Raw genomic sequence first — 9,416 nt, 5'->3', positions numbered from 1 at the left:
ACTTTTGCTGGTCGTGAGTCCCAAGTGAGAGAAGCAATCTCGGGGTACCTGAGCCTGACCAGACCCTCCCCGGTGGTCCCTGGTCCTCTGAAGGGTGATCGCTGTCAGGGGGGCAAATCTGGAGTCCATAGCCGAGCTTGGGCTCTGGAAGGCGGACGCCCCTTCTGCCTATGTCCCCTCAGAGCAGGCTCGATGGTTCTCAGTCCCCGGCATTGGCTGGTGGTCCATGCCCAAGCATGAGAAGCGATCCTGGGGTACCTGAGCTTGACAAGACCCTCCCTCGGTGGTCCCTGGTTCTCTGGAGGTGATGGATGTCAGTGGGGGCAAATCTGGAGTCCTTATGGGAAGGGGGACTCTGGTAGGCGGACGCCCCTTCTGCCTATGTCCCCTCAGAGCAGGCTCGATGGTTCTCAGTCCCTGGCATTGGCTGGTGGTCCATGCCCAAGCATGAGAAGTGATCATGGGGTACCTGAGCTTGACCAGACCCTCCCTCGGTGGTCCCTGGTTCTCTGGAGGTGATCGCTGTCAGGGGGGCAAATCTGGAGTCCATAGCCGAGCTTGGGCTCTGGAAGGCGGACGCCCCTTCTACCTATGTCCCCTCAGAGCAGGCTCGATGGTTCTCAGTCCCCGGCAATGGCTGGTGGTCCATGCCCAAGCATGAGAAGTGATCATGGGGTACCTGAGCTTGACCAGACCCTCCCTCGGTGGTCCCTGGTTCTCTGGAGGTGATGGATGTCAGTGGGGGCAAATCTGGAGTCCTTGTGGGAAGGGGGACTCTGGTAGGCGGACGCCCCTTCTGCCTATGTCCCCTCAGAGCAGGCTCGATGGTTCTCAGTCCCCGGCATTGGCTGGTGGTCCATGCCCAAGCATGAGAAGTGATCATGGGGTACCTGAGCTTGACCAGACCCTCACTCGGTGGTCCCTGGTTCTCTGGAGGTGATGGATGTCAGTGGGGGCAAATCTGGAGTCCTTATGGGAAGGGGGACTCTGGTAGGCGGACGCCCCTTCTGCCTATGTCCCCTCAGAGCAGGCTCGATGGTTCTCAGTCCCTGGCATTGGCTGGTGGTCCATGCCCAAGCATGAGAAGTGATCATGGGGTACCTGAGCTTGACCAGACCCTCCCTCGGTGGTCCCTGGTTCTCTGGAGGTGATCGCTGTCAGGGGGGCAAATCTGGAGTCCATAGCCGAGCTTGGGCTCTGGAAGGCGGACGCCCCTTCTGCCTATGTCCCCTCAGAGCAGGCTCGATGGTTCTCAGTCCCCGGCAATGGCTGGTGGTCCATGCCCAAGCATGAGAAGTGATCATGGGGTACCTGAGCTTGACCAGACCCTCCCTCGGTGGTCCCTGGTTCTCTGGAGGTGATGGATGTAAGTGGGGGCAAATCTGGAGTCCTTATGGGAAGGGGGACTCTGGTAGGCGGACGCCCCTTCTGCCTATGTCCCCTCAGAGCAGGCTCGATGGTTCTCAGTCCCCGGCAATGGCTGGTGGTCCATGCCCAAGCATGAGAAGTGATCATGGGGTACCTGAGCTTGACCAGACCCTCCCTCGGTGGTCCCTGGTTCTCTGGAGGTGATGGATGTCAGTGGGGGCAAATCTGGAGTCCTTGTGGGAAGGGGGACTCTGGTAGGTGGACGCCCTTTCTGCCTATGTCACCTCAGAGCAGGCTTGATGGTTCTTAGGTAGTATGATTTGTTACCCTCCGGATCGATTTCCATACTGCCTCCCTGCTCATTCTCTGATGCACTGCTTGAAGGCATCACTGGTGACTGATTGTCGGCTTCATCCTTCTTTCCTGCATTTACCACCAGCTCGTGGGCATGACACATATCTGTCAGAGTCTTCTCCCGGTACACTCTCTCAGCCATGTCATTTGTATGTGCCAAGTACCGTGCAAACAGTCGCTTTTCACAGTCCGTGTATTGTGAAGTTGTCCAGGTTTCACATACCCGTCGCACTAGGTGGCTAGTGATGTTCGGGAGGTTGTAGCTATGGAGGAAATCATAATGTCAGTACCTGTTTCTACACATGCCCATGCATCATTCGGCTCGTGGCCGTCTTACCTCGAATGGTATTGCCTGAGGCCCACGGATGGATTTGCTATGGCCTTCCCCGTACACGTCACAAAGAAATTAGTGACCTTCCTTCGGCCAGCGGTATAGACAGGTCGGACATGTTCTGCATACACTTTGAACCACTGAAAAAGGAAAAAGAGAGGGGTTTGCTCCCCATGTGGAGTGGTGTTGCCTGGGCTCCCTGACTGGTTGAGTCTCTTACCGATTCTTCTTCCTCTGAAAGTACGAACACTGCGACCTGAGTGGTGGAACATTTGTGAGTCTTCACACCGACAACTGTCATCTGTCTGTCGTGGTACACGTGATGGATCCTCTCGGTCCACTCTGAAACCTGATGTGGAAAGTTATTGAACTGGTGCATGGGAGACCGCTGACCCACAGGGTCTGACTACTTACCGTCATGTTACGGATGACACCTGGTCTCTGGAGATTTTTCAGAACCAGCAGGGCCTGGAGGTAGAGTGCAATTTCCCGGCGTTCTTCATTTGATCCGCCCTCTTCCACAGAGGCTATGCTGGCTAGAAAAGTTGGCCTTGCCTCCTCCAGAATAATCTGGCAGTCCACGGGCGATTTTAGCGGCTTCCTCAGTAGATCGTACCTGGGGAAAAATAAGAGGAATTATTGAACATACATGGCAAAAATCAAGCCGCATATGCGATACTTTGAAGGGTGTGTACCGCTTACTAACAGACTCCTTGCAGGCGCCCTTGTACAATGTCTTCTGTAGGTCCTCAGTGTGATTCATGAATACCTCACAGGCCTTGTAGAGTTCTGGCTTTTCTATTCTCAGTCCCGTGGCCCTCATCTGATAGACAGTGAATCTCCGTATATGCTTCAGCATTCTGAGGGAGGTCTGTTTCGATAGCTGGAGGTTTCCGAGTTTTTCAAAAAATTCATTGATTTTATTTGGCTTCAGTAGGTACTCCAGGGTTACTCTTCTCGGGTTCACAAAGAAGAGGAACCTGGAAACATTTGAGACCTCCTGTTGGCAGTTTGGCACCCCGTGTGTAATGGTTAGGTATGAGCGGAAACCTTTGAACATAGCGTCGTTCATTGAGTGTCGCTTATACAAGCCGGCCATCTTTGTAGCGGTGCGATTTTTGTCCTTCCACTGCCTTTTCTGAATTCTTAAATCGCTACCGTCAGTGACCTCCTCATCTTCCATGGGGTCAGAACAGGCCCCTGTGTGGGCAGTCTCTGAGCGAGGGCTTTCTTGAAAACTTTCCACAGGCTGTAAAAGTGAAGCCTCATCCGATGCATCTGGCTCTGCCAGGGGCAGGGGGCTGTCTGCAGGCCGTAAAAGCAAAGGTATATCGATCTCATCTGAAGCTAGCTCTGCCAGGGGCAGGGGGCTTTCTGCAGGCCGTAAAAGCAAAGGGATATCGATCTCATCCGAATCTAGCTCCGTCAGGGGCATAGTGCCTGGGCAGAGCTCCAAAATGGCTGGTGGTACCTGAGCGGGCTCTTCAGAGATCAGTGGCGGGATTTGATGCTCAAACCTAGGCTTGTTGGCTATTAAAAATCCGCGACCTTCTAAGAAGGATACAGTCTCCTCCAAGGACTGGAGAGGCTTGAGGTCATTGAAGCGGATAGTTGTACCTCTTTCGGCAATGCATTTGAGCTGAAACTTGGCTGATGCAAGGGCAGCTTTTATATCAGAATCACTCTGGGTCCTCAGACATGTCCTCCTAAGATGTGTGGAAAGGTATTTCGTTGCTCTGTGGCATACGGGACATGTAAGTGGAGTCCGGGGGTGACTGCGGGGATACAAGCAATAGAACCGGTCACCTTCCCTGCACGTATGTCATATGTCTATATGTGGTGGACGAATGTCTTCTACTCACCGCTCCATTTTGAAGTGTCCAGCATAACAGTCCGGTAACCCGTGCGCACCTCGGGGTGTGAGTCAGCCACACGTGAAAGACGCCAGCGGAGGTGATCGGAAATAACTTGCCGGAAATCCGCATACCTCATCACGGGGGGTGAACCAGCCACATGGTTGACGCCTCTACGGATGCCGAGCACCAATAGTGCTGGGGCAAAGATCTCCGCTTCGAGCCGTCTGTCATGATCACTTCCGTGGCATCACGGCGGTTGACACATCCCAAGCGGTGGCGCCTATACGGTTGAGGATCATCCATATCGTTTCTGTAACGATCCCTAACTAACCCTAACCCTAACCCTAACCCTGACCCTAACCCTAACCCTAACCCTGACCCTAACCCTAACCCTAACCCTGACCCTAACCCTTAACCAAACCATACTTAACCCTAACCCTAACCCTAACCCTAACCCTGACCCTAACCCTAACCCTAACCCTGACCCTAACCCTTAACCAAACCATACTTAACCCTAACCCTGACCCTAACCCTAACCCTGACCATAACCCTAACCCTAACCCTGACCCTAACCCTAACCCTAACCCTGACCCTAACCCTTAACCAAACCATACTTAACCCTAATCCTGACCCTAACCCTGACCCTAACCCTTAACAAAACCATACTTAACCCTAACCCTGACCCTAACCCTAACCCTAACCCTAACCCTGACCCTAACCCTTAACCAAACCATACTTAACCCTAATCCTGACCCTAACCCTGACCCTAACCCTTAACAAAACCATACTTAACCCTAACCCTGACCCTAACCCTAACCCTAACCCTAACCCTAACCCTGACCCTAACCCTAACCCTAACCCTGACCCTAACCCTTAACCAAACCATACTTAACCCTAATCCTGACCCTAACCCTTAACCAAACCATACTTAACCCTAACCCTGACCCAAACCCCAACCCTAACCCTGACCCTGACCCTAACCCTAACCCTAAACCCCCTTAACTAACCCTAACTCTAACCCAAACCCCTAAATTCCATGGTTAAAAAAAAAACGCATATGCAAAAAAACGCATACATGAGCATGCCAGTGCGCACATATGCGCATCCATAGGCTATAATGGCCATTTTTAGCGCAAAACGTGCGCATATGTGCGCATGCGCTTTTTTGCAGGGCCAAAAAATGCAACATGCTGCGTCTGGAAAATACAAACGCACACCCCAAAAAAACGCAGCTCATGAAAATCGCATACATGCGCTTACAAGCGCGCAGGTATGCGCACCCATGTTAAATATAGGGGAAAAAACGCATGCGCACATATGCGTTTTTTTCCAGCGCTAAAAAACGCAAATGTGAAACCAGCCTGAGTCAGCGCCAGTCAGTGGCAAACCATAGGCCACTGTGCACACCACACCTCTACACTAGCGTCCGGTGGTGTCACGTCTCCCACGGCACTATAGCATAGCGGCTGTGTCTGCCGCCGCGCTGCATTCAGCAGCACTTACTGGCGTCCACAGTAGCGCGCCGCACGCACGGTAGGTCTAGACTGACACCGTCCCCTGTCTTGGACCCTGTCCTGTGACCTGATACCGTGTGTGTAATTTCGCTGAGACCTGTGTGTCTAACAGGCTCGGTGTTTATGTTTATGTTACAGCGCCTCTGTGAGTTAACAATGTCCGCTCTGTGCACATCGGGTGACGTTGAACCGTGCGCATTATACCGCCATATAGCGCGTCTGCCATTGTCTAGCAGCAGTTTTAACTCCTACTGCACGGTGGACCCCGAGCGGCGAACGCACTTTCTATTATTTAATATTTAGTGCGTTCCGCCGTCTGTTATGAATGGGTCACCAAGGAGGAAAAAACCTAAACATGCTAAGCCCAGAAAAACCAGAGAGGTCGGTAACTATGCAGATTGCAGATCCCTGATCCTAACCACACAACTAGCAGCAGCCGTGGAGCGTACCTACGATGAACCTAGATGCCTCGTCACGGCCGGAGGACTAAATAAGCCTAACGCAAGAAAAGGGGAAAACTAACTGCCCCAGAGCAGACCCCAAAGGAATAGACAGCCCCCACACATGTATTGACGGTGAAACAAGATGAAACCACAAACATAGGCAGGAAAATAGGCTGAGCAAACGATGGAGCCCAAACTAACTAGAAAGGAGAGGAAAGGAAAGACACTGTCTGCAATCTGCCCAAAACCCTACAAAATAAAGTCCAACACTTCTGATAACAAAATTAACCCTGAAGTCACTAGACTTCTCCCACTATATCAGCACTCTGAAATATTCTGAGACAGAGCAAAAAGAGGCCAATCTAATAAGGGAACAAAAAGCAAATTGGCAAATACAGATAAATAAGAGTGGAAATTCAGCACAGTCCCAGCCGGGGCTGGCTGACCACCCAAAAAACTGAATAGAGCAACAAAATCAAGTATGAACATTAGCAAAGAAACTTAGCTTGAGCTGACTGGAACAGAGCTGAGAACCAAGACCTGACAAGCAGAAGGAATCACCAGCACCAGAGTAGGGCGTCGGCTGTCTTAAATCCAATCTGAGATTCCTGAGGTCCAATCGTTATCCTCATTATCAGGTGGCAGATCTCTACTGATTAAATCAGCCTCACTACCTCCTGTTAACACCAGAGGGAGCCTGGAAGGAGAACTCACAACTGTGGACCAGAAAATGAACTCACAACAGCCGTCCCTAACACCTTCCCCCCTGCTAAAGGTGGTTTCTGATATGCCCTGGTTCTGGTAGATGTCTTCTCAAAATGGGTAGAGGCGCTTCCAGCCAATAACAATACTGCCCTTACCACAGCCAAACTTTTGTGGAAAAAATGTGTTTTCACACTGGGGTTTCCCTAAAATCATTGAAAGTGACAATGGCCCTCACTTTGTGGGTCAGGTTATGAAGCATCTCTGTGCTCTGCTGGGGGTCCAGCAGCGGTTTCATGTTCCCTATCATCCACAATCTGCAGGGATGGTAGAACACATGAACAGGACCCTGAAGTCCAAATTGTCTAAAATGATTCAAGAAAAGGGTAATGATTGGGTTAATCATTTACCGGCTATCCTGTTAGCCATCCGTGCTGTAGCATCCAAATCCACCGGTTTTTCCCCATTTGAATTAATGACAGGAAGACAGATGCCTGTTCAGTTGCCAAGTGACATTGTACTCCCTAGCCCGCAACCAGCCACAGTACAGAGGGATCAATGGTTACAGCAAGTGCAGGCGCACATTACACACCTTCAGCAGTACGCCGCTTTCCAAATGACCAAGAGTTGTGCCGACCCTACTGACAAATCTTATGAGTCTAAATTTGCTATGGGAGCTCAGGTCATGGTAAAAAGTTTCAGGAAGATAGGACCCTGGGAAGCTAACTCGGAGGGTCCCTTTGTTGTCACTCAGATCATAGGTCCTACAGTTTTGGGAGTACAGAGAAGTAGCAAACCAAGAGACAAGGGTGTCAAAATTGTTCACATTGATCAATGTAAGCTTTGTGATAAAACACTCCGGGATCTCCTTTGCTGGAGTCAAAGGTCACGTGCGTTCAGTATGAAACTCAGGCGCAGAGCTGGATTCGGGTATAACTGACACTGGGTCAGGTTTATTCAAGGTGAAAGCAATGCAAAAGGAAATAAAACATAAAACAAATCCTTGCCTGTCCAGCACTAACTAAACAAAGTACAACCTAACTACCAACTGGCGGGCTTCTCCCGTCCAGCCAAACCACAGTTGCAGTGTGCACTGCTTCCACTCACGTGTGTGTCTCTCACACAGACAGGCTCTCTGTGTTCCCAGGCTGAGACACTCACACAACCACCTTGCATCCTTTTATATCCACCTCCCATTATCCATTAGTAAGCAGGTGCGATACTGACCAGACTAGGCCACATAGGAAAGGAATCTGGGCGAGATATACCTGCCCTCATCCACTATTCCCACATGATTCTCACAGCTTCTTAAGAATTCTACCAAGACTACTGGTAAGAATTGATACTTCGCTTTTTTCTTTTTCACAGTTCCTTGATGGACTCTAGAGCCACGGATCCACCGGAGTTCCTGGAGTTCCTGGACACTGTGCCTCACACTATACAGTTGGACCCTGATAGTATGACAGAGGGAGAAGACTCGGAGGATCCAGGAACTGGAGGACAGGAGGAACAGTATACATGGACTAGAGCATTCAGGGAATCTTTCGGAAATCCTTGTTACGTTGGGACTCAAACGTTATTGACTTTCATTATACTTTTATGTCTTGACCTGGCAACGTTTGTTCTCCCGATACGGGCCCAGGAACAAGTTTTTCATTACAACAGACCAGTTAGGGAGAAAGATCTTTTTTTGAGGACGGGTCACTCCCAAGAAAGGGGGGCCTTGTTCTTTCACTTTTGGTGTTGATGGAATAGCATCTACATGTGTTGGACTCTCACGTAGAAAAGATTGTGTAACCACAGTTTCTGTATGTGTTAAGGAGTGTTGTATTGTGAATAGAGCTTTAGGTACTAATATTGAAGCATCGCTACAAAATTCTACTCTGACCTTACGCTTAGGGAGACAAATGTGTGCTACTAGTGTAGATATTGTGACCCCATGGCATATTCAAATATTTACTCAGTTTACAAATGAGACTGCACAGGGCTATTGCCGTGTCATGATTGGAAAAGAATGGAGGGATCCCTTTGGTGGAGAAACACCCCGGATGGGGGAAACAGGAAAGAGGAAGATGTCTTGGAGTTGTGATAATGATTTTACAGTGTACCCATTACACCCTAAGACCTTGTCCCCTGAAAGTACTACTGATTATCTCGATTTATTTGTACTGTCTACCAATTACACACGGTCCCGCATAGTTCCTCAATACCCAGCATGGGTCAGTATAATATCCCCTCTAGAATTGACACTCCAGTACCATAATTGGTCTAAAACCACAGGAACCAGTCCAGCATGTAAGAAAAGAGGCTTTTTACTCAAGTAACGAACCCAATCCGTTTTATTAATACTGGCCATTTCATCTCCTTGAATACTCAGTATGGTTTGCTTACAAGGCATCTCAATATGTCAGTCTGGGACTTAGCAGAACATATCCCAGCGTGTACCCCTTTCTTAGATGGGTTCAGTATGAATTTTCAATGATGGCTGACAGCCAGGATGGTATCCACTCGAAACAATAGAGATCCCAGGGCTTCAAAACGTAGCGTTATCCAGAGAACAGGATTTAGCTCAGGCCCCGAAAACGGTTTACAAAGAAAAAGAAGAGAATGGTATGATACTCTTCTGGGAGGTGCTGGTACAGCAGCAGGTGTCTTTAACACCCTAGACATCCAGACCCTTAGTAGTAGACTATCCTCCCTTGCAGCCATTGGAGCTGACGCTGAGAATGTGGCCCTAGTCCAAAGTGCTATTCAAGGCCAAAATGATTGTCAATAATCAAAAGTACCAAGCCCGAGTGATGGATTATCTTCAAGCTCAGATCAGAGCATTATTCAAGGTTACTAGAGA

Source organism: Dendrobates tinctorius, unplaced genomic scaffold, assembly GCF_039654945.1.
Source record: "Dendrobates tinctorius isolate UK_male_01 unplaced genomic scaffold, ASM3965494v1 ptg000060l, whole genome shotgun sequence".
Classification (NCBI taxonomy): Eukaryota; Metazoa; Chordata; class Amphibia; order Anura; family Dendrobatidae; genus Dendrobates; species Dendrobates tinctorius.
The sequence above is the reverse complement of the archived record's forward strand: the minus strand, read 5'-3'. Positions refer to the sequence as shown.